Raw genomic sequence first — 13763 nt, forward strand, 5'->3', positions numbered from 1 at the left:
TGGTGAGGCTTACTCATGAACCCATAATGGGATATGTAGGATGAGTACTGCAGAAACGAGGAAATAATTTTTTGAAGACATAATTAATGCAGAAAAATATGCATATTAGGAAATGTGTAGTGGCAGACTCCTGTAAGCTATAAAGCAAAAGGCAGTGCTGAATTCCTAGCCGTTCCTTTACAAAGTGTTTGCTAAGAATAGGCTCCACATGACAATACATACAGTCACAACTGGGATCATCATGGCAGGTGTTGGAAAGAGCCTTTCTAAGGTGCTTTTCCCTCAACTTTTTGATTTTGCCCTCCTGGTTATGCACTGATTAGGAGCCTTAGGAATTTGAGCACATTTGACACTGATATATATATATATATATATATATATATATATATATATACAGGACCCGCCAGCGCAAACATGTGGCAGATTTCAAGAGCTACCTCTGTCAGCACAACCAGTGCTGCAGGCCCACGGAGGAGCATTTGGGTTACATGCCCTAGGTATATGTCTTACCCCTGGACAAGGGACTTGCAGCTAACACAAATCAGCCAATCATGTGTACACCAATCTCCAGTATATATATATATATATATATGTCTTACCCCTGGACAAGGGACTTGCAGCTAACACAAATCAGCCAATCATGTGTACACCAATCTCCAGTATATATATATATATATATATATATATATATATATATATATATACTGGAGATTGGTGTACACATGATTGGCTGATTTGTGTTAGCTGCAAGTCCCTTGTCCAGGGGTAAGACATATACCTAGGGCATGTAACCCAAATGCTCCTCCGTGGGCCTGCAACACTGGTTGTGCTGACAGAGGTAGCTCTTGAAATCTGCCACATGTTTGCGCTGGCGGGTCCTGTGTGTGCAGCGTACCAATACTCAGGTTGGCATTTAAAAAGCTAGTTGCCAAGGTTCTATATGTCTCTTGCTACATCAGAGCAATCCCTGGGTCGGGAAGAGGCAGCACGTGTGCGCTACATGCACTGGTAGTGAATGGCACCAGATGGTGTGTTCGGTACTGTGAGACCTGCTTCTCGCATTGATTAATGTGGGGACCAGGGGAAAGGCTATTCAGCAGGATTTCCTAAGCGTAGAAGAGTCGCAGGATAGTGTTTGATATCGATGAGATAGTAAGGCAAATCCTCTCCGGTCATGCAAGTGGATTTAACATTACTAATGTGGAAATTCCACGATGAGAAAGTGGGCATTTCGGTGCTCAAGGCTCAGTGTGCATGTCAGCCTGTTTCCAGTACACATCTGGGTGCTGGGGGAACAGTTGCATCTGTGTTTTCTCAATAGAAGGCCATAAACTAGGGGCTCTAGGCAAACTGCAGACCTCTGACTTTAGGAAGCCTTCCTGGGACGGATATGAGGGGGTGGATTTGGCACCTGCATTCCAAGGAGCAGGGTCTTGGCCCCACAAAGATATTGATAAAGCCTCCTGGGGTAGGATGGCAGACAGGTCAAACTTTAGAGAGGGCCTGTGCATTTCAAACTGCTCTCATCTTCAAAGGCCATGAGGAGTTAGAGACGCTTTTGGGATTGGAACCATACTACACGCTGGTTCAACGCTAGGGCATCGACACGAGGAACCATTGGGGCAGGAGGGACTGCAACTGGATTACCTGCAGACATGTGGTTGCCTTGGGGTGGTCGTGTTATAGGAAGGGGACTATCACTTGGTGGATTTTGCTGGCCTGCAGCTAATTGCCAACTGCCGTGCACTAGTCCCTAGACACACTCTAAGGGCGGATTGGCTGGCCTCCAGTCAACAAGATCCCTGGGACACAATGGATCTCCCCGTTTCCATGAGATCATGAGGACCATACAGGGTGTGGCAGAAGCGGGTGGAAGTGATTGTCAGTTGGGACAAGGACCATCTTGACATAGGCAAACACACCGAGCAAAGGAATGTGCTCGTAAAAAGCAGAAACCCACCTGCGGTGTCGGAACGTGAGGAGTTCGAAGAGTGCTGGGGAACTTTGCAGAGTCCGAGGGACCCATGCTTGCAATAGGAAGCGAGTGCTAGCTCACACTCTGTAGCGTGTGGTGTCCGAGGGGTGTCATAGGTTTGACCATGACCTCGACCCTGGGTCCATAGGCCTGGACAATCATTACCTTAGTTTTCAATTCTTTTAGTTTTCCTTCTTTCTGTTCTTGCTTAGTGGTCACCTGATTCTGATTATACTGAGCCATATCAAATATAGCTTTCAGGGTTACTGAAGCCCATGTACTCTCAGAATTCTTTAAGCGAACAGATCTCTCAGGAAGTAAATTTCCTACAAATCTATCTACAAATAAATGTGCATCCTTAGGCGTAGATGTATCTTGCCCACTAAAATCATGGAACACTTCCTCAAAGCGAGTAAAGAAATCAGGGACGGCCTCTCCCTGTTTTTGTTTACAAGCAGTAAAAAGTGCCCAATCTATTTTCCTTGCTGGTGCCATTGTTTTTATGTAAGTAAGTATGTTACCAGGCAGATCCAAAATGAGCGGACTAGGTTTCTGACCAGGTTTCCTATCCCTGTAGGCTGCTACTATGGCAGCCCAGTCCCCGCCCAAATCAACAGTATAATCCTGTTTACGGGTAAGTCGCCACATATCTGGTGGCAGGATCATACCAAAAAAACATATCAATATCTGCTAAGGTCATGACACAGGAATCAATGGCTGCCTGTACATCATCATAAAATCCTCTACGATTTTTCCATATGTCTGGTAAGGAGGCTTTTAAAGTGAGTGCATCTGTCCTTTTCCAGGGCGAATATATATACAATTGTACAAAAAATTGGCTCTAGCATTGGAATCATTAGGGTCATCATTATCTGTATTACCTCTTCCAGCAATGAACTGTGGCGCTGCTTCCCTCATAGGTCTTAATCGGGGAGAGGAAGAAAGTTCATTACGATATCCATTTATTGTTGCTATGGCAGTGTTAACTCTACTTACAGGAAAGGCTGCTCTCTGACACCATCGATTAATAGCTCTACCATCGTCAGGGCCATTCCGTCCTGTAGTCATCTCCCACTGAGCTATAAGTTGATGAGAAAGCTTATTTATGAGACAAAGAAGCTCTCCCTCAGAAAAATCCTGTATTTGATCTATCATTTCTCCTACCTCTATTTTTAGATCACTCAACCAATTTAATACCATCAGCCTTATGCATCCTGACGTGATTGAGATACAGTAGAACAAAGAATTTGAGGGGTCAGGACAGATACAGAAAGTACAGGATCATCAGTCATTTTGGGTGCAGTGGCATGGGATGAAGGCGCAGTGGCTTGGGATGGAGGGAGTAAGGGATGAACCAGTACTGGCTGGAAAATAGGGAGCTGGACAACCGCTGGCAAAAGAGGTGGAGCCGGAGGTACAGTGAAAGAGGTATTTAGGTACTTGGATTGGTTCTAGATGGCACTCTATGTGCCCTTTCAATTTCAAAAGATCATTAGAATTTGATGCCTGGAGTTAGTTGCAGACGCACCTATTGGTGCTATCAGGCCAGAGTAAGTGTCGCTGGGAGATCTGTAATTCAGTTCTTAATACCCTCACACACATGTTGGGGTGTCATGCTTCATCATGGCACACAGTGGCTGAAAACAATCTAAAAGCAGCAATCAATATCTCAACTCTTAAGATCAGACTTGCAGAGATAAACTCTGAAATGGAGGAACATAATGATCATCTCATGCAGCAGAACATTTCTAAATTACAAAAGGACATCAAGAAATTTGATAAGGAAAAGCCTACCCATGTACTAGAGAGGATTGCCAAGTATCGGGGGAGGATGACTCTTCAGACTGAGGATCAATTGATACCCGCCAACAACGTGGTTCATTTAGTAGCACATCAAGAAATGACAGCCGCACCAGCTACAAGAACAACAGAGGTCAACCTACCCAACCGATGTTCGGATACCAGATGAGTTCTTACTTTGGACAACAACCTCCATGGAACCCGGTATTCCATGTCCCACCGCCAATGTACAAATACAACCCGAATCAATAGCTTTTTTTAGGACGAGGCAGAAGAAGAGGAGGAGGAGGAGCTCAGAAACAGGTCTAACTGCAAGACCATTCGGAACCACAACAACCAGTACACATGGAACTGAGGAGCAAGAAAAACAACAACAGGAATTAGTGGTGAACCTCTCTTCCAAAATTCTCACCTCGCTTGAAAAGCAAGTCCTTGAGAGGGGCTTAGGTTTTGTACCTACCCCTCAGGAAGATAGTTTTCGACTCCACAAGGAACTCCACGGTTTCTTTAGAAAGGTACGACTGAGAGCCTTTTTGGAAGACAAAGAACCTCGAGATGTACTCCTCATGAAGGCCTGACACTTCACGAGATCCATAATTTCGGACAAGCCATAAAGAAGGAAGTAGACTGCTTGGACAACAGAAAACACTTCAACAACATGTCATCTGCTGAAAGAAAGGTCATCAAACAACTGACGGAGGATGTATCAATCACCATCAAACCAGCCGATAAAGGAGGAGCCATAGTGCTATGAAACACTGAAGACTACAACAAAGAATGCCTACGACAACTCTCACAAGCGAGATATTACAGAAGGATCACCATTGACCCCACCGACTCACTACTGACGTGGATTAAATCAATTGTACTTGCGGCAGAAGCCCAGGGCTGGAATTCCAGGAATGAAGCAGATTTCCTTGTCAACACGGAACCAAGAACACCATTCTTTTACATCCTGCCGAAAATGCACAAGGGATACTACTTCCCCCCCGGCTGTCTGATGGTCTCTGGCCTAGGACCACTGCTAGAACCACTTAGCAAATTTTGTAACCACTTTTTGCAACTGCTTGTCAAAAAAATACCCTTGTACCTCCAGAACACCAGAGATGTCCTCAACCTCATCGCCAACATAGCGCGGAGTAATGAAATCAACTTCTTGATGACTCTCGACGTTGAGGCATTGTGCACAAATATTCCCCATAATGAGACACAAAGGGTCGTGGAGACACGCCTACAAGCTGAGGACTGGACCTTTACAGACTCCGGTCGGTTTCATTGTGGACTGCGCCACAATAGCAATGTGCGAAAACTTTTTCAGGTTTCAAGACAAGTTATACCACCAGCCCCAGGGGACATCCATGGGAAGCACATTTGCGCCTAGTATGGCCTGTCTGTATGTGGCGGAGTTCAAACGTCTCCACATTGATACCAACAACCCATGCGCAGACAACATCCTTATGTGGAGACAGTATATAGAGGATATCGTCTTTTGGAAAGGTGACATGAGCACTTGCGACTCGTTCTTCACATGGGTCAACACACTAGAACCCTTTCTTATATTCCCAAGGTCTATCTCATCCACGGAAATCCATTTCTTGGACCTGACCCCCAAGTTGGACAACGGGGTGCCATCTACCAACACCTTCAAGAGACCTACAGATAGTAATAACATGTTACTCTATGGGAGCCACCACCCCAAGGCACTACAGAACAATCTCCCATTTGGACAATTTTTGAGATTACATAGAAATTGATATCCCACCTCCAATTTAAAAAAAAGAGGCTGCTTCCTTGAGCAAGAACCTAGAGGCCCGTGACTACCCCCCCTATCGGTCATTAAGAAGTCATGCAAGAGAGCTCTCAATAACAACAGAGAGGCACTTCTGGAACCCAAACAAAAGGCAGTGGAAGACATTATAACATGTGGGACCACGTTTACTCCAGACTCAAACAGGATACAAAGAATAATCAGAAATCATTGGAAGATCGTCTAACCAGGCAACCTCAAAAGCCCTATGCCCCGTTTCACATTGAAACAAACGAGCAACCTACGAGATATACTGGTCCACACGCGTCCAAGACCAACACAAAAGAGCACTCAGAGTACACTATGGAACTCTACACCTGTGAGAGGCCACTACCATTGTGGTCAATGTGGGGTGTGCAGTCTGACCAAACACACCAAGGAAATAATCCTGAAGGATGACAAGGTAAGGATTCAATCCCCCATACAAACTGTGATACAAAGAATTGCATTTATCTCATTGAAGGCCCCTGCTTACTGAGGTATATTGGTATGACAACGCGTCCCGCCAAGACAAAAATCATCGAACATTGGAGTAACATTAGATGTCAGAAGAACACAACGAAAATGACCTCCCACTTCCTTTCCCACCCGCATAGGCCAGACGATATACACTGGACAGTGATGGAAAGTAACACATCATGGTCTACACAGAAACGGTTGGAATGGAACGCTGGATTTTCTGCCTGTCCACCCAGTCACAAGGTCTAAACGATGAGATACCATGGCCTGAACTAAACTCAAACTATAACAGGGTGGCACTACACCCTCTCGGTCTCTGCTGAGTACTCCCATAGTCATGCACACTACTATATGAGTCAAATTTTAATGTCATGAATGTAATTACGCTGAGTTCAACATCATTCATCCTCCCACAAAACATTACAGCTCTAGAGACCTCAATAGGCTAATTTCTGCTGACCGCTCAGTGACAGGGTGAAGTACTTCCAACCACACACTCCTACACACATGTACATAAACCTTGCCCCGGATGTTATTATAACATGGATTATGACACTACAGGGTTGAGGTTTCAAATTGACTCAATAGTGTGCTACAACACAGTGCACATCAAAACCTAGTATACTATATAGATTACTCAGTTCACAGATCACTCCACTCAAAGATGGCACCCATGCACACCGCACTGCCGCATGCTACCAGTCTATCGTGGGCGTGAGCTCGGACCATGTGACTCGGACTATTTAGCAACAACCATAGCCGCTCCACTGGTAAAATTCAGGCTGGACGGAGCAGGGTAGGTGAGACGGCAGTGACGGATCTACAAACCAAGTAAGTGGAGTGGACACAGAGAGTTAGACTCTAGACGTTTTGATTGTGGGATCCACAACACGATCTGCTCGGACAAACGGCTTTGAGGGTTATCACACAGTCATTAAATTTCAATTGTACACTATCGGCACTCTGTTCATCGCACACGCTGCAAACGGGCCTTTGGTATATGCCTTCTAGACCGTGAACCCTCTCATTTTAGCAGACGCTTGGCAGCGTTAATCGCTCATAATCCGTGTTAAGACGCTGCTGCTAGATGCTTGTGTACACGCGACCGCGGTCACTTTCATTTTAGCAGCTGCATGACAGCTTTATTCCCCACAATCCGGATTAACAGGCACCTTGATGACCGCACACGTTGCTGCCAGGAGTAATTTGATAACGCATTTTAGACTGCATTCGTGTAATTAATTATGAGACCCATTTTTTAAGCACACATTGTTTCAGTTTGCTACGCTTATAGTTCCCACTGTATGCGTTTTTGCTTACTATAATCTGTGAACCCCACCTGGTCACACACCTACCAACATGCTTCAGAGTACGTATTAGACGGGGTGGAGACCTCACTGGCCCTCAACATTATCACATTGGGTGCTCGCCGAATGTCATAAATACTTTCCTAGTTATTGTTGGCATGTGTTTGAGTGTAAATACTGTGTACGCCTAACCAGTATATACCCGCCTTCTGTGCACTAACGGAACACGCCTTCTGGCTCCACCCATGTTATGTTTGTTTTAAGGTATCCCCACCCTGATCGGGACCCTCCAGTCCTTCTATGAAGTATTAGATGCCTCTAATTGAGGTAAGTCATGTAAGGGCTTTGTGACTCGGTCCTGCCCTTATTAACTGGATAAGGTGAACACTTGTCACACGTTGGTTCAACTAGTCCCTAGATTATCATATGCAAGTAAGCTTTTAGCTTTATCTTTTATTTATTATTTATTAGCTAGTTTGTTATTACACCTGGACAGTTACCTAGTACCATGTCTAGGCACCTTAATCACACTGTGATATTGACAGTATCCCTGGTAACAAGGGGCTTTGCCCTATTCTCATTTACTGACAGCTCATGTAGACTTTACCAAATAATACTGTCATTGTATTCTGCACTATTTGTATATAACTGAGTACTCATGCTGCGTATTTGTTTGTTTTCCTACCATTTTTTCTCCTACTCTCACGGGTGGACAACTTCACCGGCCCCCTACTAGGGGCCACCGGTACACTTAGCTAGGTCATCCTCGAGTTGTGGGCAAAACTCCCACCCCATGAGGGGGCACCACTGGTCATCGAGGTCCTGGAGAAGTGCCGCCCGACGGTTGGGCATAGACGGCATGAAACATGTCGACCACTTGCTTCTAATGCTATCCTGGTACCTAAGGACCACTAGATAGCACCACTGTTTTTACTTAGTCCTGGGGCCAATATCTGATTAAATAGGTTTCTTACGGTCTCCTGTGCCTATTTGAAGTCACTTTTTATACACTAGACCTCACCACTCTTATTGCCCACTTGCACTCACCATTTACGGTGTCCTCAGATCAAAAGAACTCCGCTAAAGCAGCCACCAGGCCCGTCAGGCATTGCAGGCCGGCCTGACAAGGAGCACCCTATGATGAAGCATGACACCCCAACAGGTGTGTGAGGGCATTACAATCTGAATTACAGATCTCCCAGCGACACATACTCTGGCCTGATAGCACCAATACGTACATCTGCCTGACTGAGGAACTACTTCTTATATTTGATAATTCTGATTCTAGTCCTTGGAGGAGCTCAGGAGTAGGACCTCTTTAAAGATATGCTCTTCCGTCCCAGTTTTGATTTAAGGCTAGACTTTGTAGCATCTATTGTTGGAGGAAGGATACACATTATGTTGCTTGATTTTCCGTGCCTTCTGGTAATCCAACGATTCTGAGATTTCCTTTCCTGTTTTCTAAATTTGTTATACTTTTGGTGAGGATGTGTAGTTGTTTCGAGTTGGCTCATGCGTTCTTCTTGTCCTCGAGATTCTCATCCTCTAAATTGCTGTTCTTATATTCAGCTCCTCATATTCTTGTACAGAGGGACTTAAAGTCATTTTACAGGCTGGATAGATATGTTTGCAGTAGATCTGTGTTTACTTTGGTGCTTTGTGCCAGTTCTCGTAGTGAAGAGAGGTTGCATAGAACCACAGTACGGAACGGTAGTAGCAATAGTTTGGGTAGTATATAAGTTGTGTCAGTCCTGTATAGTGGTTTGGTACTGCAATGGCAGAGTCACTACTACAAGTCAGTCATACAATTCATGCGCTAGACAAGACAGTGAAGGTTAGGAGAGCGATGGGATCCACTGGATGAGTCTGGTGAGGACTCAAGGGTGTTAAGAGGTTGCCAGCGGAGATGCTGCCCTGTATCGCGTACGATAACAAGTTACTTACCTGTAACTTTGGTTCCCCAGTATTGGTAACTTTCATAGATTCCCATGCGTTGTATCATTCCCCGTCGGCGGAGTGGGAGTCTCGGTAACAAAAATACCATAGTTGTAGGTACAAAAGACCAAGGAAAAAGGCCTAGGCCTCATTCCCTTTTGTAACATATCACCCTCTTTGTGTAAAAAAGACCAAATGTTGGCCTCAGCCAATCAGAAGTGCCTCACCCCTTAGAACCTTCCTGAAGGAACCTCAGAGCCTCAGATTTTCGTAGCCGTTGTGTACTTAGACACCATATCCGCAGTAGGATGAGCTTTCCTCGGGGAGGTGGGTGGGCGCATGGGAATCTATGAAAGTTACTAATACTGGGGAACCAAAGTTACAGGTAAGTAACTTGTTTTCTTACCCCAGTATTGGAACTTTCATAGATTCCCATGCTTTGTATCAGAGTAGTAAGCAGTTAGCAACAAAACCACATTTTGCATCATAACATTACAGCAATAGGCAACATGACAAAGATACAAAATGTGAAATACGGAAGGTGGGAAAGAAAGGAAAGCTCACCAATTATTGGAAGAGGTTCCTCAGGACAGCCTGTCCCACTACCGCATCATCTTGTTGTAAGGATTCCAAGCAGTAATGCCTGGTAAAGGTGTGAACGCTGCTCCAGGTAGCAGCTCTGCAAATGTCTTTAATCTGCACCCCCGCGAAGAGGGCCGTTGAGGAAGCCACAGATCTCGTGGAATGTGCTCGAATCTTTCCAGTCAGAGGTTTCCCTGCAGCAGTGTGACAATGCAGAATGGCACTCGTGATCCATCTTGAAACACCTTTTTTGGATAGTGGAAGGCCCTTGTTTGGACCCCCGAAGGCAACAAATAACTGAGGATTTTCAAAAAGCCTTAGTACGTTCCAAATAAAATTTCAAGCACAGTTGCATATCTAGCGAATGCAATGCTCTTTCTGCTGGTGTAGACGGTTGAGGAAAGAACGCCTTCAGAATGACCGGCTCATTCAAGTGGAAGTCCGAGGGAACCTTAGGCATAAACCTCGGATTAGTTCTCATGATCACAGTGTTTCTCTTGAATTGAAGGACAGGTTCTTGGATAGTCAAGGCCTGCAATTCTCCAACACGCCTAGCCGATGTGAGAGCGAGGAGGAGAGCCAATTTCCATGACAGGTATTTCATGTCAGAACGATGGACTGGTTCAAATGGGCCCTTCATGAGTTGAGAAAGGACTAGATTCAGATGCCATGTCGGAGGAGGCGGTCTCACTGGTGGATAGACTCTGAACAAGCCCTTGAGAAATTGCTTGACAATTCTGGCAGACCACAAGGAAGGCCCAGACGCAGTCCTTCTGAACCTTGATATTGCCGCCAAATAGACCTTAATCAATGAATGGGCTAGTCCCGACTTAGCCAAGGACAGCAGATAAGGAAGGATCTGATGAGGCTTGGAAGTGAAAGGATCAATGCTTTCTTTCCTGCACCAGCAACAAAATCTTTTCCACTTAAGACGGTAAGTCCTGTTCGTAGAAGGAGCCCTGGCTTGGGAAAGGACCTCCCTAACCTCTCTCGATATGGGTAGGTTCATAAACTCTCGCTGCTCAGGAGCCATGCAGTCAGGTGTAACGACTGCGGATCTGGGTGCCAAACTTGTCCTTCGGACACCGTGAGGAGATCTGGTAGAACCTCAAAAGGAAGTGGAGGGGCCACCGACAGCAGGTGGAGTTCCGTGTACCAGAACTGCCTCGGCCAAGCAGGAGCTATCAGGATCATCCTGCACGGCTCTACCTTGATCTTCCTGATGAGTCGTGGGATCAGAGGTATGGGAGGAAAAGCGTAGACAAATGTCCTCGACCATGCTATTTAAAGCGCACTCCCCAGAGAACCTTGATGGGGAAGCCTGCTTGCATAAGACCGGCATTTTCTGTTGGTCGGAGTGGCAAAAAGATCGATCTCCGGTCTGCCCCACTGGCTGAAGACCTTCTCCAAAACTCTCTGATTCATTTCCCATTCGTGGCTGACTGAGGATGACCTGCTCAGTCTGTCGGCGTTTTTGTTTAGGACCCCCGGCAAGTGTTCTGCCTTCAGCGATATCCTCTGAAGGATCGCCCATTCCCAGATCTGTTGAGCTTCTTGGGACAATGGACGAGATCTGGTTCCTCCTTCCTTGTTCACATAGTGCATGGCCGTGGTGTTGTCCGTCCTGATAAGCACTTGTGAACCCTCCAGGCGAGGAAGAAAAGCTTGCAGAGCCAGTCTCATCGCCCTTAGCTCTAAAAGGTTGATGTGGAGACGTTTCTCCTGGGGCGACCAATGACCGCTGACATTCAGGTCTTGCATGACTGCTCCCCAACCCTCCAATGACGCGTCCGTTGTGACCACTTGTGGAGACGGGTCGCTTACGAAGGATAGACCTTGGGACAAGTTGTCTTGATCTGTCCACCATGAGGCCGCTTCCTTCATCATTGGAGTGACCGTGACTCTGTCCTCTAACGAACCGTGGGCCTGTTTCCACTGGTTGTCTAGTTGCTCCTGCAGAGGATGCATTCTTAGTCTGCAATGGGGAATCAGCGGGATACACGATGATATTACTCCCAGTAGAGACTTGTAGCGACATACTGAAAGACACTTTTTTGCCTGTAAGTCCTTGCCCAAGGTCTGTAATTTCTCTCTCCTTTCCGGAGTAGGGAAGGCTCTTGTGAGCTTTGAATCCAAGATGGCTCCCAGGAAGCGGGCCTTTCTGGACGGGACCAGGGAAGACTTTTTGTTGTTCAGAGTGAGTCCCAGATTCTGAAACAAATTGGTGCAAGCTTGAACTGCCTCCAGTGCTGCCTGCCTTGATGGAGCTTTCAGTAACCAGTCGTCCAGGTAGGGGAAGACTTGGAAATGGTTCCACCGCAGGAAAGCTGCTACTGGCGCCAGCACCTTTGTAAAAATTCTCGGGGCTGAGCGGAGTCCAAAGTGTAAAACCCTGAACTGAAAATGGCTCTTGGCTACTGTGAATCACAGAAACCTTCTGTGTGCTGGGTGAATCGGAATGTGGAAATACGCATCCTCGAGATCGAGCGTGGCCATGAAATCCCCGGATTGACCAGCTTCAACATGTCCTGGAGGGAGACCATCCGGAAGGACAGGGAGATGAGATAGGTGTTTAGCTCCCTGAGGTCTAAAATGGGGCGCCACTTCTCCAGCGTTTTCTTTACCAGGAAGAACCTGGAATAGAATCCTTGCCCCCTTTGGTTTGAGGGGACCGGCTCTATGGCTCCCTTCCGGAGCATCTGTTGGACCTCGAGCCGCAGAAGACGCTGGTGTTTTGATGGAATGGCTGACGGGGGCTTGGGTGGAGGGACTTGCGTGAATTCCAAGGTATGCCCTTTCCGAATGATGTTGAGCACCCAACGGTCCGATGTTATTCTGGACCAGTTTTGAAGGTATTTGGTGACCCTGCCTCCAACTGTTGATCTCTTGAAGGAGGGTCCAGTAGGAAGAGCCAGGAGGCCGCTATTGGCGTTTGGACGAATCCCGGCCTCTTCCAGCCGGTTTCCCCTTATTGTAAGGCCTGGAGTAGTTTGTAGACTGGCCCTGCCGCTGTTGATAAGGCTGACGGTATCGCTGGGAACCTGAGCCCGTGGAAGAATAGCGTTGTTGTTGAAAGGATCCCCTGTAGGTACCATCTCTACCTCTGGATCCCTTAAAAGGAGACTTTCGGTATTGAAGGGTCCCCAAGGACCGGGCAGTCTCCGTGTCCTTTTTTTCTCTTGAAGAGTGTCGTCGGTGAGTTTTCCGAACAATGCCTCACCATCAAAGGGAAGATCCAGGACCTTGTTTAGGATCTCAGGCCGAAACCAAGTTGCTCTGAGCCAGCCTTGGCGACGGAGGGCTGCCGCCCCAGCCAAGGACCGAAACGCCGTCGTTGCAATGTCCATTGCACAGTCGATGATCTCCATCGACGTCGCTTCTCCCTCTTGCCTCCCTCTTTTTTGCCTCAGATGTTGACTCCGGAGGCAGCTGGTCAAGGTACGGGGCGATATCACACCAAAGCTGGCGGTCATATCTACCCAAGATCGCCAGGGCATTAGCCGCTCGCACCAGCAAACTCGCCATGGACGAGAATATCTTCCCCGCATTATCCAACCTCCGCCCTTCCTTGTCCGGAGGAGTTGTTAAGGGAGCAGAGGGGTTACGGGATTTCCTCTGCGCTGCCTGCGAGATAACAGAGTCTGGTCTTGGATGACCCGTTAAGGCCGCCAGACCATCATCGGGTGCCTTGTATTTCTTAACCAGACGCGGTAGCACAGGGACCACCGTCGCCGGGTTCTTCATCGCCTTTAGGCCCTCCTTCCACAAATGATCCACAATAGGAATAGACCTAGTTTATTTCCTGAAGGGTTCCTTGAAATCATATAGGAAACAATCTGTAGTAACCTTAGGCATGGCTAACTTGAATCTTCCAGCAGCCCTTTCCATCAGCTGATGG

General features: G+C 46.8%; 1 protein-coding gene across 1 annotated transcript in view; it reads right to left on the minus strand.

Annotated features, from left to right (window-relative positions):
* The window catches only part of RADX (RPA1 related single stranded DNA binding protein, X-linked), a 395634-nt gene that overhangs the window by 13342 nt on the left and 368529 nt on the right, over positions 1–13763 (minus strand). The window lies entirely within an intron of this gene.

The sequence above is a fragment of the Lissotriton helveticus genome, chromosome 4_1 (assembly GCF_964261635.1).
Source record: "Lissotriton helveticus chromosome 4_1, aLisHel1.1, whole genome shotgun sequence".
Classification (NCBI taxonomy): domain Eukaryota; kingdom Metazoa; phylum Chordata; class Amphibia; order Caudata; family Salamandridae; genus Lissotriton; species Lissotriton helveticus.